Source organism: Neodiprion virginianus, chromosome 6 (genome assembly GCF_021901495.1).
Source record: "Neodiprion virginianus isolate iyNeoVirg1 chromosome 6, iyNeoVirg1.1, whole genome shotgun sequence".
NCBI classification, from domain to species: Eukaryota; Metazoa; Arthropoda; class Insecta; order Hymenoptera; family Diprionidae; genus Neodiprion; species Neodiprion virginianus.
In genome coordinates, this window is record NC_060882.1 from 13,922,727 (window position 1) to 13,945,027 (window position 22,301).

At 37.7% G+C, this 22,301-nt stretch overlaps 1 long non-coding RNA gene across 1 annotated transcript; it reads right to left on the reverse strand.

Moving 5' to 3' along the window:
• Window positions 1-1,267: 1,267 nt before the first annotated feature.
• LOC124306959 (uncharacterized) lies at window positions 1,268-12,985 on the reverse strand. The gene is made up of 2 exons (XR_006908728.1): window positions 12,889-12,985; window positions 1,268-1,352 (listed from the first exon to the last, which is right to left on the reverse strand). It is a non-coding gene; the product is annotated as an uncharacterized LOC124306959 (long non-coding RNA).
• Between the last annotated feature and the right edge of the window lie 9,316 nt (window positions 12,986-22,301).

The following is a 22,301-nucleotide window of genomic DNA, read 5'->3' on the forward strand; positions in this document are numbered from 1 at the left end:
TCATTGAATTTATTTGCCGACATTTATAATCAATCATATTATTGTATAATTTGTATAAATACATGATTGATTGAATAAAAAAAATGATAGATCAATTCATTATTCATATTTTATTCATTCATATTATAACTTTCAATTAACTTTCGAAAAAAGAAGAATTTAAAAAAAAAATATTTTTGGTTGAATTAAATTTTTTTAAAATAAACATATTTATTAAAAATATCCTATATAGTTTTTAATTATTTGCTCACATATTAATTAGAATAAAAATATCATTCATTGCGAAAATGCCATTTAATGACCTTCATGGATTGTAATTTGGAACATCTATACAATGGATTAGAACTTATTGAAACGTCTGGATAAAACATACAGATGGATAAATGATAAGTTGTTTGATTTCATATTTTTAATTTTCAAAAATTATTCACTCTTCAATTAAAGAAAAATGATTTATTCAAATTATTATTTTTTGTATCATTAAATTATTTAATTTATCTACCTACATTCATAATCAATCATATTTATGTGTAATTTGTATATATTGTATATAATTGATAGAATAAAAAAAATGATAAATAAATTCATTATTCATATTTCATTTATATTTATTATAATTTTCAATTAACTTTCGAAAAAAGGAGAATTTACTACTTGTAGTCTAGTAGACAAATTTCTTTATAAATTTCAGAATTCGCTGTTTCAATTATTCAAGCTAATGTTTTTATAGTGTTAATCACCTTATATTCTAGAGAAGTAAATTAATGTCAAATAAAAGTATATCCTTTCCTCAACATCCATTTCATTCAGTTAATTACAGACCTTGACCTTTATTAGGATCTTTAGCTGTAATAATTCTACTTTTAGGTTCTACTAAATGATTCAATTTCAAAATAAAAAATATATTAATCTTAGGAATTCTAATCACCATCTTAATTATAATTCAATGATGACGAGACATCATTCGAGAAAGAACTTATCAAGGATTACATACATCAAATGTAATAATAGGAATAAAATTAGGAATAATTTTATTCATTATTTCAGAATTTTTTTTCTTTCTATCTTTTTTTTTTTTGAGCATTTTTTTATAGATCCCTCTCACCTTCAATTGAAATTGGGAGAATATGACCCCACAAAAATATTACACCATTTAACCCTTATGATATTCCTTTATTAAATACAATTATTTTAGTTTCTTCAGAAGCAACAATTACATGAGCCCACCATAGATTAATAAATAATATAAAAAAGGAAATAATTAAAAGAATATTATTAACAATCATTTCAGGTATTACTTTCTCAATCTTACAATGATACGAATATTTAGAAGCACCATTTACAATAGCAGACTCAGTTTACGGATCAACTTTTTTTATTGATACAGGATTCCACGGAATTCATGTTTTAATTGGTACAACATTTATTATAATTCACTTATTTCGAGTATATTTAAATCATTATTCTAATTTTCATCACTTCGGATTTGAAGCAGCAGCATGATACTGACATTTCGTAGATGTAATTTAACTTTTTCTTTATATTTTTATTTACTGATGAAGAACTTACTAATATAATTTATGTAATATAATTTAAGTTTAATTGATTTCCAATCAATAAGTCTAATGAAATTTAGTATAAATAATTAAATTAATATTTAATACCCCAATAATAATTATAATAATTACTATTATTATATTACCTATTTCAATAATCTTATCAAAAAAAACATTTTATGAATTCGAAAAAAATTTGCCCTTCGAATGTGGATTTGACCCAAAAGGATATCCTCGTATATCATTTTCTAATCGTTTTTTTTTTTAATTGCAGTTATTTTCTTAATTTTTGATGTAGAAGTAACATTTATTACCGATAATTATAACATTAACAATTTCAAATACAAAAATTTGACTTTTTTTAGCATCATACTTTATCGTAATTTCATTGTTAGGATTATACTATAAATGAAAGTTTGGAACACTAAATTGAATTTGAAAATTATAAAGTTGAAATAAATTTTATATTCAGTTTCGGCCTGAAATCATAGTTATTTTATTAATAACTCTACTTCAATATTGGATAATAGTTAAATATAACATTTGATCTGCATTCAAAAATTATTAATATTAATTAATTTATCTTAAATAATTTATTTTAAAAATTAATTGAAGCCAAAAAGAGGCTTATTATTGTTGATAATAAGAATGAATACAAATTCCAATTAAATAGAAATAAAAAATGAAACAGCTTCTAACTTTCTATTAAATGATTAAAATTCATTTATATATCTAATTTATATAGTTTATAAAAAAATTACATTTTCATTGTAAAAATAAATTATTCAATTTCATAAATTGAATGTTTAAAGATTTAAATAAATCATCATGTTATCTTCAATTATATACTTTAATTTTAAGCTATTTAAACATTTATAATATAAATAAATAATAAAAAAATAAAAAGGCAAATAATAAAAATAAATATAAAATATTATTAAAATAAAAAATTAATGAATCCATAAATATGTTACGGGGTAGATTGCGTAGGCTCCGATGAGCGGTAATCGGAGCTTACTCCACGCCCAGCCAAGGTGTTATTTGGCTATTGTAGGGTCCGTTCACGTCGACTATGCACTCGCGTGCTACTACTCCCAATGCAGGAAGGGAATGGAATAGAAAGGGATCGGTATTAAGGGAAGGTAAACGATTTAAAGTATATGATTGTTTAATCGTGGTCAATGCAACGGAGTCGGTCAAGGGAAAAAGGGTACGGTCTTGATTTAGAGGGATAGGTGTCTTGCTTGAGTGCTGGGATGGATCTGCCTGCTTCTGCCGGATGTAGCAGGCAAGCTAGCCGCGAGTTACAGAAGAACCTGCTGACTCGCGAACGATAAGGGTAGATTACAGAGCGTAAGGTAACTAAGAGCGTGGGAAAGGAATATGAAGTCTGGAGGACGTAACACGCCCCCCCTTGGGGAAGAACATTCGGTGAGGGTACGAAATAGAATGTTCGGAAGGAAGCGGAAGGCCATGAAACGTAGTGACTCACTTACAGAATATTACAAAGAAAGGTCTTAAAATCTAGCGCCTAGATGTTAGTGCGCGTTTAAGTGGGTTAGTGTACATTTGAATAAAAAAAAAAAATTTTATAAATGACATCTTATCGTACTGAATCACTTACAGAATATTACAAAGAAGGGTCTTAAAATATAGCGCCTAGATGTTAGTGCGCGTTTAAGTGGGTTAGTATACATTTGAATAATAAAAAAAAAATTTTATAAATGACATCTTATCGTACTGAATCACTTACAGAATATTACAAAGAAGGGTCTTAAAATATAGCGCCTAGATGTTAGTGCGCGTTTAAGTGGGTTAGTATACATTTGAATAATAAAAAAAAAATTTTATAAATGACATCTTATCGTACTGAATCACTTACAGAATATTACAAAGAAGAGTCTTAAAATATAGCGCCTAGATGTTAGTGCGCGTTTAAGTGGATTAGTATTCATTTGAATAAGATTTTCTAAATGACATCTTATAAATGTGGTGGTATATATGATAGATTTGTATATATGATAAACGAAACTTATGCAACGTGCTGATGATTATATTACGGCTGCAGATTATTACGGGCAGAATAAAGCAATGAAAGAATATAATTGCTAATAGCGGAGGGCTTAGCGCCAAACTTCGAGTGGTTCGCAGCTATCGTTAAGGCTTTGCTCAGGGAACAATTTACGCGGCTTAGGTATGCCTAGTTCCGTCATTTCAATTTCCGATTGGGTCCGGAGCAGCGACGAAGAGCGAGTAGGCAGGTTATCAGGAAATGGTATTATTTCTAGGTGCGGGTGGTGGATGGCATGGCGCGTAGGAATTTGGGGTTTTGTACGACGCGGGTGAGGGATATGTTTAAGGCTGGAAATAATTTGTTCTGGTGATAGAATTTTAGGCTGGACGATACCTTTTTGGGCTAAGGGGATAGCGTCTACTAAACTGGACAGGTCAAGTTCGTATTCGTTCAAGCGTCGGTCCAGGTCAATTAGTCGGTTAAGTGTGCCAATTTCAATTTATTGAAATGGACGATTTTAGTTTTTCGGGGGGTAATCCAAATTTCAGCGTTAATATTGTTAATTATACGTTTAATCGTATACACTCCTTTATAGTGGTCGTCGAATTTGGATCGGGTTTCGTTCAGTAGATAGACCTTTTGACCTGCTTCGAAATTTTGGCTGTTGACGTTACGGTCGTAATACGTCTTGGAACGATGCTTTGCTTGTTGTAGGTTGGACGCGGCGTGTTTTCGTATGCTGGATAGATTAGCGATTAAGTCTAGAAGGAAGGAATCGTAGGAACGAGTATACGCGCTGGCGGGGTTCGCGTCTGTTGGGAGTCTGGCTTGAGAGCCAAAAATTAGTTGGTGGGGGGTGAAGTTAGTACCTTCGTGCTTCGCGGTGTTATAACAAAAAATTGCAAAGCGGATGTAATCGTCCCAGTCTTTACCAGCATCCGTGTAGTGTTTGATGTGCTCAGTGAGAACAAGGTGACTGCGTTCTAGCGATCCGTTAGACTGTGGGCGGTAAGCTGTGGTTCGTATTTGCTTAATTTTGAAAAGTTTACAAAGATGTTTGATGACTGTGCTCATAAAATTCTGTCCTTGGTCTGTGAGTATAGCTCGAGGAGCACCGTAACGTGTAATGTATTCTTTTGCGAATGCTGCGCCTATAGTTTTGGCGGTGGCATCAGGTAAAGGGATGGCGTCCAGGAATTTTGTCAAATTGCATTGTATCGTCAAAAGATATTTGTTGTTCGATTTAGTAAGGGGTAGAGGTCCAACAATATCTAATGCCACTTTGTCGAATGCATCGGCAGGCGTGTCCGTTATCATCATTGGCAATTTGGTTTTTACTCTGACCAATTTTTTTCTTTGGCAACTCTCGCAAGTTCTTATGGAATCTTGGATTTGTTCTTTCATACGGGGCCAAAAATACTTTTGTCTAATGCGGTTATATATTTTAGTGACACCTTGATGACCGCCGACTAACGATTCGTGGCATTCTCTGATTATTTCTTTTCGTAAACATTCGTCTGGGATGACAGTCGTGTTTCGACAAAGCATGATCTGAATTCCTAAGTCTGCGAAAATATAGGATAGAAGTTTTCGGATAACACGAGGATCGAGAGCGTCTAAACTGTCATCGGTTATCGGGAGGGCAAGAGATTTTTGGTTTGAATCGGCTAAAGCCGTTTTCAGTTTGGACAATAGCTTGAAGATATCGTATAGGTTACTTTTATCCGAGCTTTTTGTTTTCAATACTAGGGTGAAAATACGTCGACTATTGTGCTTAGATTCAATGATATCAAATTTTCGCGGACGAGGCTTCATTACTATTTTTGGGTCAACGATATTCTCGCCGGCAAGTTGGGCTGGTATACCCTTGATCCAAGCGCAGTCTGTCGATATGAAGTGCGCATAGTTGGTTTTGAGCATCAAAAGTCCATCATTGGTATCTTTGACATTGTCCGATACTGGTATGTCGTCCAAGTTGTCAATAAAATATGCGAAACCGTGAGGGTCATTAATTTGATCATCGTTAGTGTTGAGAGCACTGTCATGGTTATGGTCAGTAATTTCCATATGGGAGTCGAATTGTTGAGTGCACGTATAGTATTCAGCGTCCGTGAGCAAGTCGGAACTGTCGTCGTTATCAGAGGTGGGTGGGAGGGGCGAGGGGGGAGGGGAACAGGAGTGTAAGGAAGGGTTCGTCGGCCTGGAAGTAGCGGGGGAGTATCTCCTAGCGGGACGCGGAGGCCCGACAGGGGGGGGCATGATGACGTCAGTGGGTGGGGGTGGAGGTGGAATCGAACGAGGTGCTGCAGGTTTGGTCGGACGTTCCGATTCCTTTCGGAGATGGCGGCGGGGGGGTAATCCAGATGTGGAAGGGACAGGGTCAGGGAGGTTAGTACAAACGGGTGGGGGTGTAATGCAGGGGCGCGCGGTGGCAGGAAGCGGAGAGTCGAGGCGGCAAACGGTGATTCTTATTTTCGAATTTTTAAAAACGTAATGGATCATTTTGCGCACCGCGCTCCATTCTAATTTGTCGAGTCCGCAACCTATCAATGGTATCGAGACGGATGTTACGCCATCTTCTTGCAAGGTTTTCCTAAAGTTAACCAAGGTGTCAAAAAAAATGTGGGGCAAAGGTTTGTCACTGTATTTGGACTTTGTAAATAGGTTATAGATTTTCCGGTTTCCATGTACCACAGAAATAACGTCAGTCACAGTCGGGTCGAATTCTCTAAGTTGTTCGCGGTTTATGAATTTACGTTCTGTCAGTTCTGAAGCGATTCCTTTTGACATTTGGCAGTCAGCCGATATGCAATGAGCCAAGTTATCCTTTTGCTGTAAAAGGTCAGCTTTTATTTCTTTGATACGTCTATTACGCATGAGAGGAAAAGTTTCGCTTTCTATGAGGAAATCGCTATAAGAAGGCCCCGGTAAATCGGTGGCTGGACAAAGGTCATCGGTACCTGATTCAGTTTCTGGGGTCTGTAAGTCATCCGAGCTAAGGGAAGAATCTGAAAAATAGCTCAGGTATGGTCTTTTATGAGGCCCAGGATTTGTTGAAGAATTTGTTTCGCGATGGCGTTTAGGTTGGCGATGTACTGGGATCGGTGCCGGGGTAACGAGGGGGGGTTTGAGCAACGGAGTTTCTTTATCGCTGAGCTCATCGTCGGAGAGGTCAGAGGAATCAGAGGAATCAGAGGAGTATATCATCTCACAGGGTTGTGAGATTTTAGGGTGTTTCAGCGGAGCTGGGTTGGTGGACTCGTCTGTGGTCTGTCGAGGGCGTCTGGGGTACTGATGAGTCTTTTTAATGCGTTTTTTTGGTTTATCACTAGAGGCTTCGGTCGTTGGACGGGGGCGTTTTGCATCTATAGGAAGAATTTGAGCGGTGTCGGGCGGTGCGTTCCTGGACAGAGCATCAGCGTTGGTATTAGATTTTCCGGACTTGTATTTCGTATCGAAGTCGTACTCTGCCAGTTCTAAGCTCCATCGTAATAAACGGGAATTAGGTTTCTTGACGCTTTTTACCCATTTGAGTGGCTCGTGGTCTGTTATTAAAGTGAACTTCTGACCATAGATGTAGGGGCGGAAGTGATTCATGCTCCAGTAGGCGGCTAAGAATTCTTTATCAGGTACCGAGTAGTTTAATTCAGCGGGCTTGAGGGCTCGGGATGCGTATGCTACCGGTAGGTCGGCACCGTCTTTATCTTGACTGAGAACTGCACCTATCGCGAATTTTGACGCGTCTGTAGTGAGCGTGAATGGTTTGTTGAAGTCCGGGTGTTGTAGAATTGGTTCTTTGCATAAACAATCGCGTAAGGTTTCAAAGGCAGACTGGTGTTCGGACGTCCAGATGAAGGGGGTATCCTTCTTCGTTAAATTGTTAAGGCATTTAGCAATTTTTCCAAAATTTGGAACAAATCTTCGGTAATAACCTAAAAGGCCAAGGAACTGTCTAACATTTTTGGGACTTTTGGGGACAGGATACTCTTTAACAGCTATTAATTTACCAGGGTCAGGTTTTACTCCTGACTCAGTTATGAGGTGTCCGAGGTAAACGACTTCCTTGCGCAAGAATTCGCACTTGTCTGGTTGTAGAGTTAAACCAGCAGCGGTTAGTCGCTTCATTAATTTCCGAAATTTAATTTCATGTTCTTGCAAGTTTCGAGCGTAAATAACTATATCATCTAAATATACGAACATCTCGTTGCCTTGTAGGCCTAGAAGGACTTGGTCCATGAGCCTTTGAAACGTGGCGGGGGCGTTCTTTAGTCCGAAGGGCATACGAGAAAATTCATAATGGCCTCTAGGTGTCGAAAATGCAGTTTTCGTGCTGTGATCCGGATGCATGGGAATTTGGTGGAACCCGGAAGCAAGGTCGAATGTGGAAAAGTATTTAGCTGAGCCAAGCTGGTCAAGGATTTCCGTGATATCGGGCATGGGGTATGCGTCGCCGACTGTTTTTTCGTTAAGTTTTCTGTAGTCGATTACCATACGCCATCGTTTATTGCCGTCGCTATCCGGTTTTTTTGGAACGATCCACACCGGGGAATTATACGGAGATGAGGAATGTTTAATAAGATTTTGTTTGAGTAGTTTATCAACTTGGGATTCGATTTCGTCTTTGTGAATTTTGGGAAAACGGTATTGTTTGGTATGAATAGGCGTATTGTCCGTCGTGGGGATAGTGTGATGAGATAAATTGGTGTGGCCTAATTTATCACCTGGGAGATAAAAGAGATGGTTAAATTCTGTTACGAGGTTAAATATAGATTGTTTTTCAGTCTCATTCAAATGATCAAGGTGTAAGCTGCTCTTTAGGACGTCCAATCTTTCTGACCTACTGTCAGTCAAGAGCACTGTTGCGGCACCGGGACAGGGTGTACTGTTGTCAGGGATAGGAGGATCGCATTGCAGTTGCGCGAGGTCAGTGGACTGGATGGGGCAGGAGGGGGGATTATTAGTCGGTCGCGATGTACGCTCGGCGGCAGAAAGAATTAATGAGTTGCTGAGGAGAGGGCCTGGGTGCGAAACGAGGGTTTTGGCGCGGGCATCGCTGTGGTGGTTACTCGATGCAGTGGGCGTAGCGTTGGGCATGACTGTACTCAGTGGCTCGTCGAACTCGTCTAGGGTTACTGTTGGGGGACTTATCTCTACGGCAGATTCGCTACAATTGAACGCGTACGAGTAAGCGATGCCGTTCTGGTTTTCAACTAACGCTTCACCACATAGAACATTGTTGCCTAAATCGATGCGTTTAAGGTAACCTACTTTAGTGTCTGGGTTCGCAACTATTAGTGGGATGGCTTTCACGGTACGGGCCTGTATTGTAATTACGCGCGTTTTTTCGGGCGCGGACGAGGGTTCATTGAATTTATCAAAGTGGATTGGCAATGAGGATCCAAGCATCACCGAGTTCGAGTTGAAAGAAATAGTTGCTTTCTCTTTTCGTAAGAAGGGCTGGCCTAAGATGCCGTCGTGCGGAATCGGAAACGAGTCAGGGACCAAGTGAAAGGTATGGGATTTATTATTAAAACGTATTTCCGTTTTTGCGATAGTTTGCGTCTTTTTGTCTGTTATACCAGTCAGCATCAAACGTTCGTCGGATGTTCGTCGTACGAGGGGCCTAACGGAACTTTCTTTGACCAAGTTGACGTCTGCACCAGTGTCAATAATAAATGTAGATATTTTTATTAGCTCGGGGGTGTCGATCGAAATTAGTGGAGGGTCAGCTGAAGCTGTTATGAGGATATGACTTGAAGATCGGAACGCTAGTTGTTTGCATTGCTCGCGGGCGCGTTCTCCCCGCGGGCGATGTTCCCGTTTAAATGTTTATTTGAGCCTGCATTGCCTTGGTTATTACGCGGAAAGGATCTACATCGGTCTACTGTGTGGCCTCTGCGATTACAATTGTCGCAGTGCAGTTCTTGGTTTACGTTGCATTCATTGTGGAAGTGGCCCATTCTGCGACATTTGGTACAATATCTTTTACTTTGCAAACGGTGACATTCCGTGATGGAGTGACCCTGGTGGTTACAAAATTGACAAGTGCTGGGCAGAGCATTAACGTGGTCAGCAGAACTGTTGTTCGGATGGAGCGCTTGGGCGTAGGTTCCGGGTTCGGTACGAGGCGCTGGTTGAAAAACGTAACCACGTGTGGGCAATGACATCAGGGGGGGGATAGAGGAGGCCGCGGTGGGCACCTGAGACGGAGGAGCAGTGTGGGGGGGTAACGGCAGACACATGCGTGTAGAGGGGGTAAAATAATGTGCAGGGAATTGCATCTGACGGTTAATCAGCTCGGCTTCTTCACCTTCGGCGATGCTGACGGCAGTTTCGAAGGTTGGTAATGGTCTGATAGTAGCGATTCTCCACTCCAATTCTGGCCGAAGCCCTCTAATAAACGATCTAGAGGTATCCTTCTTTAGATCGTTCAGTAGAAGCGTTGCTAAGTCTGGTGGGTGTTTGGCTATGATCGCTGTGCTTATTTCTTTTGATATTGCTCTTATTCTGCACGAGTAATCTATGATGCGCTCATATGGTTGTTGTGTAATTCTATCTAATTGAGCGGATAACTGGCGTATGGGGATATCCGGGCGGTATGCTCGGCTAAGGGCAGTTATGAGGTCCTCGACGTCATTACAGTTAATGCCTATTAAATATTGAGATGCGGGGCCTGTAACCTTTGATTGCGCAAATTTGGAAAAAGTCATTTTATCCGAAGCTTTTATAAGAGTCTCTACGTGACGTAATTGTTCTACGAATGAGTCAAAGGGCATGTTGTGGCCGTCAAAGGGGGGGATTGTCGGCAAGACATCTTTTACTGACCAAAAGTTTGAACCGGTTTCGTTAGTTGGTGCCATGTTGATTTTTAAGCAGGGTATTGCAAGTACAGGAATAAAAATATCAAGTTAATACTAAGACTTAGAATAGACTTACAGGGCGAAGGTAAACGCAAAAACAGAGTACAGCATGGTTCTAGGCAGCTGGACGCAGGTGAAACTTGAAGAGGCGATACACGTCATGCGTCGGCACGAGGAGGGTATAGATGAGGTACTCCGTGGCTTGTTGATAAATAAGTGTGGTAATCCAGGTCTTAGGGCGATGTCACTTTCGAGTCCAGGTTCTCGTCTTAACAGGGTTGCAGGAGTCCGAATGAGCGGGAATGGTCCATTCAATATTTGTCGGTTCGAAGGGTGATGTGTTCAGATGCGGTGTGCGGCTTAACTTGGCTATCGCACTGAATTTCCACTCGCTACACAGTTATTCGACGTAGTAAGTATCGATGAATTTCAATAGTACCAAAATGTGACGGAGTTATTGAAATTGGGGACTGTTTGCAGAGCCTGTGTTCGTGGCGAGTTGAATAGGTTCTGCATGCCTGTCACAGTACCTCGTGGGCCGTAGTTCGTTCGTAACACGGCTATCACTGATTGATACGGCGTTAGAAATTTTGAACACTGAACACTTTCGTAGAAAACATGCAGCACTGCACTGACGGGTAGGTCGACGGGCAAAACCGCTGCCACCAAAATGTTACGGGGTAGATTGCGTAGGCTCCGATGAGCGGTAATCGGAGCTTACTCCACGCCCAGCCAAGGTGTTATTTGGCTATTGTAGGGTCCGTTCACGTCGACTATGCACTCGCGTGCTACTACTCCCAATGCAGGAAGGGAATGGAATAGAAAGGGATCGGTATTAAGGGAAGGTAAACGATTTAAAGTATATGATTGTTTATTCGTGGTCAATGCAACGGAGTCGGTCAAGGGAAAAAGGGTACGGTCTTGATTTAGAGGGATAGGTGTCTTGCTTGAGTGCTGGGATGGATCTGCCTGCTTCTGCCGGATGTAGCAGGCAAGCTAGCCGCGAGTTACAGGAGAACCTGCTGACTCGCGAACGATAAGGGTAGATTACAGAGCGTAAGGTAACTAAGAGCGTGGGAAAGGAATATGAAGTCTGGAGGACGTAACAAATATATAAAAATTTTTCATAAAAATTATAATAATTCGTCTTTTATAAAATTCTAATCAATTTTGGTTAAAATTTAATGTTAATTCTTTATTTATAAATATAATATTTTTAATTAAACCATAAGTAGAAATAACAGGTAAAAACCATATTGTTCTAAAAAATAAATTTAAAAAATGAAACTTCAATTTAAACATTTCAACATTTAAATAATAAACATAAAATCCAAATAATATACCTAAAAAAATAATTAAAATTGGTCAAATTTTTATATAAAAAGGCAAAATAATGAAATATCTATGAGGAAAAATTAGACGATCAAACGAACTTTCCTTAAGTGATGTTCTATCGTGATTATGCTAGGCGTCTTGTCCGAATAGATCAATGGTAGTAACGTCAGTTGCTCGATCCGTTACAGATTTTTAAATTAAACCAAAAATTCGCGCCTACGCCTCTAGATGGCAGTGCCACTCTCCCCAGAAACCCCTGCGCCTAATGCCCCGACGCCATTACATCTGAAAGCCGACAAATTGCATCTTGAATAGATGAAAAAGGGGGGAAGAAACAGGGAGGGTTTGATCTATTCGGACAACACGCCGAGCATAATCACGATCGAACATCACTTAAGGTAAGTTCGTTTGATCGTCTAATTATGCTACGTCGTCTTGTCCTCTTGATCAATGGTAGTTGTTCAAAGTTTTATGCAATTTGTATTTAAGGATAATTTGGTGCGCACAATAATAATCATAAACTTTAAGTTGACATTGACAACATCTGTCTCACAGCCATTCTTGTACTCAAGTAATTATGGATTTGGATATCTTTATATTTTTTATCAGAGGTCGATTATAGAATCGCGCAAACACCCTCGATTTTTCCGTCCGACCCGCAGCTTTTCGGATTGTTTCGATGTCTACACCCCTGCGATATGCCGCGGAGGTAACCGCGTGTCTAGTACTGTGTGAACCGAAAGTATTCGTATCAATGCCACTTTTGGCCATCACTTCCTTTATCCACCTTCGTATAGATTGCGTTGTTGCCACGCGGTGAGGTTTTTTACATGTTATCGGTAAGAAATCTTCGTTATTAGGTCGCAAACTTGCCGAACGCTTAATGTAACAGTCTAAGACCGTAGCTACACACAACTTAAGTTGTTTTTCAAAAAACGGCAGACACAATAAGGGTTGCTTTCTCCCCAGTCCCGAAGTTTTTATACGATCTATGATCTTGACTTTAATCTCTGTGTCAGTCTTATCGATACAGCTTAATCTAATTTTTGACAGCGTTTGCACTCTTTGTGCTGTCACTAACGCTAATAACATGACTAGTTTCTTTGTCAAATCCTCAAACGACAGAGTGTCGTGCGGCCAAAGAGTTTTTAGATAACATAAAACTGGGTCAGGGTCCCAAATTTCTTCATATTGTGCTGATTGCGGGCGTAGCTGAGCCACACCTCAAAAGAATCGCTTTATAACGGGCTGTTACCCTATATCGCCTATAACTATTAACGCTAAGGCTGATCTATACGAGTTTAACGTCCCATAAGTTTTTACGTGGGATAAAGAGACGGTTAAAAACTCGAGAACAGATGAAACTGGAGCCTGATAGGGTTGGCTCTCTTCCTTTGACAAAAATCCCACCAGAGGCTTAATGGCTTCCGGTATTGCTTAATGGTTCCTTCGGACAACGATGCCATCACAACCGGTACGGACTCCTGAGGAACGCCTTTCATGACAAACGCTTTCCCGATAACTTCCCGACAACCAGGGAAAGCGAGGTTCGCAACGGATGGAATTGCCTGCAATTATCAATTAACAAATCATTTTCTGGATGAAAAAGGATCGGCTGGCTCACCAACAATTTCTGAAACAGGGGGTACCACGGCTGTGTTGGCCAGAAAGGCACAACCAACACCCCGTTTGCTTTCTTAGCAATTATTTTTCTAATTGTTCTGAGGATGACAGCGAATGGTGGAAAAGCGTCGAAATATAAATTTGTCCACGGTATGTTAAAAGCATCTACCGCGCACGCCTCTGGGTCTCTGTGCCATGAGACGAATTTTCTGCACTTTGCATTTACGTTCGATGCGAACATATCTATGTCGAATTTCCCGAAGGTTGTGTCTACTTGATTATATGCCCAGCTAGCTAATTCCCATTCGGTTTCGTTTTGTTTGACTCTCGATTCCTCGTCTGCGTCTTTATTGTCGCGAGAACTAATGTATGAAGCGAAAATCCACAAGTCGCGAATCTCGCACCATTGCCAGATTTCCTTTGACAAATTTGACAACTTTGGAAACTAAATGCTACCCATACCATGTACGATAACGCCGTCGTATTATCGACACGAAGCAATATTTCACACGAATTTTTATCCTTGGCAAAGCATTTGAGTCCGTAAAATACCGCTTTTGATTCGAGATAATTAATATTGTAACGTTCTTTGACGTTACGGAAAATAAATATGGATCCGCGAGTTTAATTATTAAGTCAAAAATCAAGAGCGTGAATAAAATGTTGTGAAAATGCTTTAATGCGTAATATGTGTTTCTCGTTTAAAGTCTGAAACAAGACTGTTTTTACAATAATGTTGGTTGACACAGCAGCCTTATTCTTTTGAAAGACATAAGGAGTTTATAAACGTCTTTTATCTATGATGACTACTAGATCATTAAAAAGGGGGCAAAACGGGTGATTTCACCCTTTGTAACACTACTCCCCCCCGAGGAAAAGAGTCATCCCGACTCGGAAAAGATAAAACAATTATAAAAGTGATCTAGTAGTCAGTGCTCAAAGGTGAGTTGGAGCTGTGGCTCTAAAAATTTAGAGACTCCCTTTTTTACTATCTGGCATTTGCCCACAGTCTCAAGGTAAACCACAGAAAACCTTGAGCAGATAGTTAAGCGTTGAATAATTTCAAAAATTTATGTGCCTTGTTTTATAAAGGTTAGTGTTTTTGAGTGTTGTGTGGCTTCATGAATTCGAAGTTATCAGCATTGGTCCAGATCGATATCGAAAAGAAATTCAATCCTCTTCTTGAAGGATTGCCCAAACGAAACAGGTTCGGGTGAAAACATCGAGGCGGGAACCGAAAATTCCAGGACCAAACGGGATAAAAACAGACTCCTTTTCTCAGGAAATAAGGAAATAGATGGGTGACTGATCCTAATCTTCTTAAGAAACAGCTCACCCTAGAGTTTTGGAAGGAAAAATGTGAGTGATGGTATAACAATTCAAATTCACTAAGTGAATTTGGGAGAATACACGAATCAAATAAATTGAATATGTATTCAAAAGAAAAGAAACGATCTTATCTGAATTATTTCTGCGTCCTTCTTCAAAATAAGACCACCAGTCATCCTCAGGAATCGGGGAAAAATTGGATGGAAAAGGCTGTGTCAAGTAACCTGAAAAAGTACTCACAAAAACTGACACTTGAGGTTAATAAAATGTGAAAATCGAGCAATCGCTCATCAACCTTGGAAAATAATCGTGGCTCTTTTCACATTGATAAGCCAAAGCCTATCCGACGCAAAACTCGACTCTAGAGAAAAAGTTTCTAGAAGGAAACAAAATGCTTAGGAAAACAAAAGATCTTTTCAAAACAAACAACTTCTTATATTGAAAACATCAGTTCGTTGTTGTTCTCCGGCCGGCACGGACACCGGCCGGGGCTTTTTTTTTCAAAAATAAAATTCCTCACAAAATAAATTCCCCCAAAACCCCCGTGAGATACCTCACTGCTGCCTGGCACTTCGTCGACAAAGTGCCAGCCAACTCTCACGACCGGCACGGCCGCTCCGTGCGAAGAGCGGCAGCCAACCGCGAGCCCGAAGAAGGTATTTGACCAGGACTCGACACTGATTGGGCACAACGGGATCTCAACGGTCCTTGGAGCCGTGCTGAAATCCGGCTCCTTCTTAATGGCAACAAATGTAAGCTCTTTGAAAAATTTATTAATCAAAGGAAATAATTCAATTCTAATTTAAAAGATCCGAGAAAGAGCAAACCATCCTAAAATCATTCTCTCTTATTCATAGAGCAACGCTTGAAGCAACATTAGGTTCAACGCAGTAAAATCGAGCCAACCGAAACCCGAATTCGTCTAAGCGTTATCTCGCCTCGAACCTACAAAATGGAGACCAGCTATGCAAAATATCGATTGCAAGAAAATGAATTTTTAAAACGTAACCTTTCACAATCTTTATGTTTTTTTTCGATAAAGAAAATCTATTTTATTATTTTTTTTAAGTCTTTTACTTAATTAAGTGTATCCATTAATAAAGCAAATATAGGTTGACTATATGCTATCCGCATGTCACGGAAGTACAAACATCTTTAAAAACTTGATCGGCCGTAGCTCCTGCATTTATAACCAAGACAGGAGCCGATAAATAAGAAAAGGTTTGTTTTACTAGCCAATCTTCATGAACCTCATGAATAGTTCTGAGTAGCTCTGAAGAAATGCTCGATTCCTCCTCACGAGAACGGGAACTAACTCGAGCAAAAGAAGTTTCTGGGGAAACTCGCAAATAAACATTCAAATCTACTCTGAGCTCAGACGAGCGAATGAGAAGATCAAAATTTTTCATCAATAAATGAGATTCGAAGTCGCGAAAATTACCTAACCTTCGACGAGCTTCTACGAAACAATTGCTATTGAATATCAATCTTTCCATCACCTTTACAGGCAATGAAGTTGTCTGAAGATGTCTTTCTAACATAACCATTCGAGCGAAATGCTGAAAATAATAGCAATAACGATCAGGGTTCTGATACATCAAATCTAAGAGGTCAATTCCAGCTGCGTCTCGATATTCCTCAAGAGGTTCTAGAAGTGTACAGGCCTGGCGATCTGCTAAAAACCTCTTGGTGAAAGTTGTTTTTCCGCATCCGATATTTCCTTCAATAATAATCGTAAGCGGTCGAGTTTTACTCAAATGAATTCCAAAAGGCAAATTCTTCTCCCAATCGATGACCGACTGTAAAGTAGGTCAAGTCGATCACAGTCGTCAAGGGTGTTCGTTTGAAGATCTAACCTCGAAGGATGTCCCTGGTGTTGGAGAGATTGTTCCAGGTCGATCCTCTTCAAAAGGAGCAAGACGATCCAAGTGAACCACTTTCTGACGCGAATGAGGAGATCTTCGGATTCTATAAACAACATCATTTATCCGGTTAACCACTAAGTGAGGGCCTTCCCAATTTCTTTGTAGCTTTGGACATCGTCCTTTCTGTCTTCGAGGTTGAAAGAGCCAGACAGAATCTCCAGGATTAAATTTTAAATCTCTGGCTCGAATATCATAACGAGTTTTTAATTTATCTGAAGCCATAGAAATTCTATTCCTAGCAAAGTGATGAATTTCTTCTAAACGTTGTTGTAATAAAAAGGCATAATCTGTTTGATGCTGTCTTTGCACAGGAACAGGGCCTTTCTCTAAATCTGACGGAAGTCGAAGATTTCTTCCAGTAAGCATGAGGGCTGGCGTCTGCTGCGTCGTCTCATGAATCGCAGATCTGTAAGATAAGAGGAAGAAAGGGATCTAGGAGTCCCAGTCTCTCTGATTCTGCTCTACGAAGGACGACAAATACTGTAGCAAGGTCTGATTCAGACGCTCCATCATACCATCAGATTGCGGATGCAAAGGAGTCGTACGAGTTTTTCTAACCCCTAAAATCTGAGTAACCTCTTTCATTAAGGTTGACTCAAAATTTTGGCCTTGATCAGTATGAAGTTCTAGAGGAACTCCGTGTCTACAAATAAACTCTTTAACGAATGCCTGTGCTACAGTGGAGGCTTCTTGATCAGCGAGAGGAACCACTTCAGGCCACTTAGGAAAATAATCAGCAATAACCAAAGCATATTTATTTCCAGAATGGGTTATCGGGAGAGGTCCGAGAATGTCCATCGCTATCCTTTCAAATGGAGCTCCCACGTTGTCAATTTAAAGAGAGCTTTGTCGCTTCGCTCGAGGTCCTTTCTTTGCCGTGCAGATTCGACATCTTCGACACCAATCTTCAACGTCCATCCGGCAACGGGGCCAAAAGTAGAAGTTGCGAATTCTGCACAGAGTTTTATTTGAAGCGAAGTATCCGCCTGCAGGAGAATCATGATAAAGAGGAAGAATCTCCGGAACTCGTGTCCTGGAAACCAGAAGTTGCCACCTTATTTCTTTCAAGTCTGCAGATTACCATTTTCGGTATAAAATTCCATCAATTAAAAGGATTGAGTCCCATTGAGCCCAATACATTTTCAAATCTGGCTCGGCTAAAGATATATCCTGCCAGTCCGGGCGAGTTTCCGCTTCTTTCCAAGACTTCACTTGAGTCAAAGTGTCGTCCTCTTGTTGCGATTTTCTCCATTCCTCCTGGTTATTTTCGAGAGAAATCTTCCATATTATAAGAGAGGTGTCACGGTTTTTCTCTAATCAGGCACACTGTTTACACTCTGGCATTTCCTCGCAGGGTCTCCGAGAGAGAGCATCGGCGTTTCCATGATGAATTCCTGCTCGATGACTAATGTCAAAATCGTACTGACCGAGCCTTTCTATCCATCTAGCTACCTGGCCTTCGGGAGATTCTAACGAAAGTAGCCACCTGAGAGAAGCATGATCTGTACGTATCAAAAATCTCCTACCGTACAGAAAATGGTGAAAATGTACTACGGTCTCAACAACAGCTAAAAGTTCTCTACGAGTGACACAATAATTTTTTTCAGTTTTACTCAAAACTCCGCTGAAATAGCTTAACACTCTCTCCTGACCTCCCTGAATTTGTGACAGAACCCCGCCTATTCCTGAAAGAGAGGCATCCGTATCTAAAATAAAAGGAAGTTCAACCTCTGGATAAGCTAAAATCGGCGAAGAAATGAGATTTTCTTTTAATTTCCTGAAAGCCTCTTCGCATTCCGGGGTCTAGTCAAAAGGAATCTTGATTCCAGTCGAGTGATGGAGAGGTTTAGCAATACTAGCGAAACCTTTTACAAATCTTCTGTAATATGTACAGAGGCCTAAAAAGCATTGAATTTTTTCTTTATTCTTAGGTGTCGGCCAAGAAGAAACCTTCTTGATTTTAGATGGGTCGGTCTTGATACCTTGTGCTGAGACGATATGTCCGAGGAAGCCTACTTCTTTCTGGAACAGATGGCATTTTTTCGGGCTCATTTTTAAGCCTGCTTGCTTCAGCCTAGCGAAAACTTGTCTGAGATTTTGAACTTCTTCTTCAAGGTTCTTGCCACAAACGATTACATTATCTGAATAAACGAGGCATATTTTGCCAGTGAGCCCATGGAGAACAGCCTCCATCATTCGTTCAAAGGTAACCGGGGCATTACTCAAACCAAACGGCATAACCTTGAACTGCCATAATCCTCCTAAACCCGTAACAAAAGCTGTTTTTTCTTTATCTAGAGGATCCATTTCGACCTGCCAGTATCCGCTCTGAAGATCTATGGTGCTGAACCAAGTTGCATCAGCTATCAGGTCGAGTGTCTCGTCGATTCTTGGTAGATAGTCTAGTCAACAAGATCCATTTTTGGAAAATTTTGACAGAGCTCACCGAAAATTATAATTTTGGTGTCATTCGATTCGTATTGACGTCTAGAAACTTTTTGAGAAAATTGAAATGGCGCTGATAAAAATTGCAAAAGTTATAAACAATATAGTGAAAAAAAAAAATTGCTTTCGTTTTTTTGAAAAATCTCAAAAACTATAAAAGATTTTCAAAATTTGAGAAAAGATCCTTAAAGAGGAGAATATTTCCTAAAAAAAAGTCCATACTCCCGGAACTCTATCTCCAATATTAATAATTTTTACAGAGCCCTAAAGTTAGTACTAAAACGGACAGTCTGGCGTTCACGCGCGCCGCGTCATTCAGGCACGGTAAACAAAAAAATTATTTAAAGATATTAAATATGAATATTAAGGGATGAAAAAATTCACATACCTTAAGAATAGGTTGATAAATAATGATCCGCGCAAAAAAAATTTTTATTCGCATTTTTTTCATATTTTATCCATTAGTTAAGTAACAAAATTTTTAAACTGGAAAGTTAACATAAAAACCTTCGTAATTGTTAAACTAAAAAGCTCAATTTTTTTTTGCTTTGTACAGTTATTATAAAGAGGTGAAAAAATAGACTTCCGTTGGAAAAATTAAAAAATTTTAATTTTCCACTTAATTATCAATAATCTACTGCACTGAAAAATTAATAATAGCAATAAAGCGTTTGTAAAATTTTTTTTTTCCAAAAATTTCAATCACTTCGTTTTTAAATCATTAAGCGCCACCTGAAATTATTTTTTTTCAATTTTATACTCCCATTGTTTAAAAAATTGTTATAAACAAATGCATTATTTTGGAGATAATTGAAAATTTTTTTTTTTCATTCGAAGCATTAAAAAATATTATAATTTTTAAAAAAAAAACCATTTCTCCAAAAAATGTTTTTATTGGTTACAAAGCATTTGTTAATTAACTATTTTTTTTTGTAATTCATTATCAATAATAAGGAATCGTTTTTTTTTTTTAAAATCATTACTTTTGTTGTTCTTTTATATCCTGCAAAAAAAACAATTTTTTATTCACATTTCATTTGTTTATTTGATAAACAATTTGTTATAAACAAATGAAATTTTTATTTTCCATTTTTTTTTCGTAACTATAAATTAAAATAAAAACAACTATGTATCGCATGTTTTATGAAAAATTTTTTTTCTATCTTTTAGAAAATTTTTAATATTTTACTATTCGTAAGTTCCATATTTTCTTTCAGCTTACGATCACTATTATTTAAATAACTTTTAAACCATTACAGATACGAAAAAAATACTTCAAGTCATTTTTAACCATTTTAAAGTAATTAACGATATGAACCGACAGTCGAAGCTCTAACTCAATTATTTATTTACTTTTTTCTTATTATTTAATAAAAATTTGAAAGAAAACATTTCTTTACTTAAAAATCTATCTGTTTGTAATGATTTTTGGTTATTTTTTCATTGAAATTTACTTGATGTTAAAGTAATTTCGAATACAGTTGGGTTTGCCCGTTTTCAAACGCTTTAAAAGGTTTATGCTGTCATTAATTGATTGCTGAGTTCTTCGGTTCTCATTAGGACCCCATTAAGGTGTAAATTGCATTAATATCTGCAGTGACTATCGTCTTACATTGTAAGATAATGTTTTCGTTCAAATTTTTATTAAATAATAAGAAAAAAGTAAATAAATAATTGAGTTAGAGCTTCGACTGTCGGTCCATATCGTTAATTACTTTAAAATGGTTGAAAATGACTTGAAGTATTTTTTTCGTATCTGTAATGGTTTAAAAGTTATTTAAATAATAGTGATCGTAAGCTGAAAGAAAATATGGAACTTGCGAATAGTAAAATATTAAAAATTTTCTAAAAGATAGAAAAAATTTTTTTCATAAAACATGCGATACATAGTTGTTTTTATTTTAATTTATAGTTACGAAAAAAAAATTGTAAATAAAAATTTCATTTGTTTATAACAAATTGTTTATCAAATAAACAAATGAAATGTGAATAAAAAATTGTTTTTTTTGCAGGATATAAAAGAACAACAAAAGTAATGATTTAAAAAGAAAAAACGATTCCTTATTATTGATAATGAATTACAAAAAAAAATAGTTAATTAACAAATGCTTTTTAACCAATAAAAACATTTTTTGGAGAAATGGTTTTTTTTTAAAAAATCATATTATTTTTTAATGCTTCGAATGAAAAAAAAAAATTTTTAATTATCTCCAAAATAATGCATTTGTTTATAACAATTTTTTAAACAATGGGAGTATAAAATTGAAAAAAAATAATTTCAGGTGGCGCTTAATGATTTAAAAACGAAGTGATTGAAATTTTTGGAAAAAAAAAATTTTACAAACGCTTTATTGCTATTATTAATTTTTCAGTGCAGTAGATTATTGATAATTAAGTGGAAAATTAAAATTTTTTAATTTTTCCAACGGAAGTCTATTTTTTCACCTCTTTATAATAACTGTACAAAGCAAAAAAAAATTGAGCTTTTTAGTTTAACAATTACGAAGGTTTTTATGTTAACTTTCCAGTTCAAAAATTTTGTTACTTAACTAATGGATAAAATATGAAAAAAATGCAAATAAAAATTTTTTTTGCGCGGATTATTATTTATCAACCTATTCTTAAGGTATGTGAATTTTTTCATCCCTTAATATTCATATTTAATATCTTTAAATAATTTTTTTGTTTACCGTGCCTGAATGACGCGGCGCGCGTGAACGCCAGACTGCCCGTTTTAGTACTAACTTTAGGGCTCTGTAAAAATTATTAATATTGGAGATAGAGTTCCGGGAGTACGGACTTTTTTTTAGGAAATATTCTCCTCTTTAAGGATCTTTTCTCAAATTTTGAAAATCTTTTATAGTTTTTGAGATTTTTCAAAAAAACGAAAGCAATTTTTTTTTTTCACTATATTGTTTATAACTTTTGCAATTTTTATCAGCGCCATTTCAATTTTCTCAAAAAGTTTCTAGACGTCAATACGAATCGAATGACACCAAAATTATAATTTTCGGTGAGCTCTATCAAAATTTTCTAAAAATGGATCTTGTTGACTAGACTAAGAGGGTAAGAATCTTCCTTCGTTATATCGTTCAGCTTCCCGTAATCGATACAAAATCGTTCGAATCCGTCCTTTTTGTTAATAAGGACGATTGGTGAAGCCCAGGGACTAGACGATGGTTCAATCACATCGTTCATTAACATGTCTTCTCCA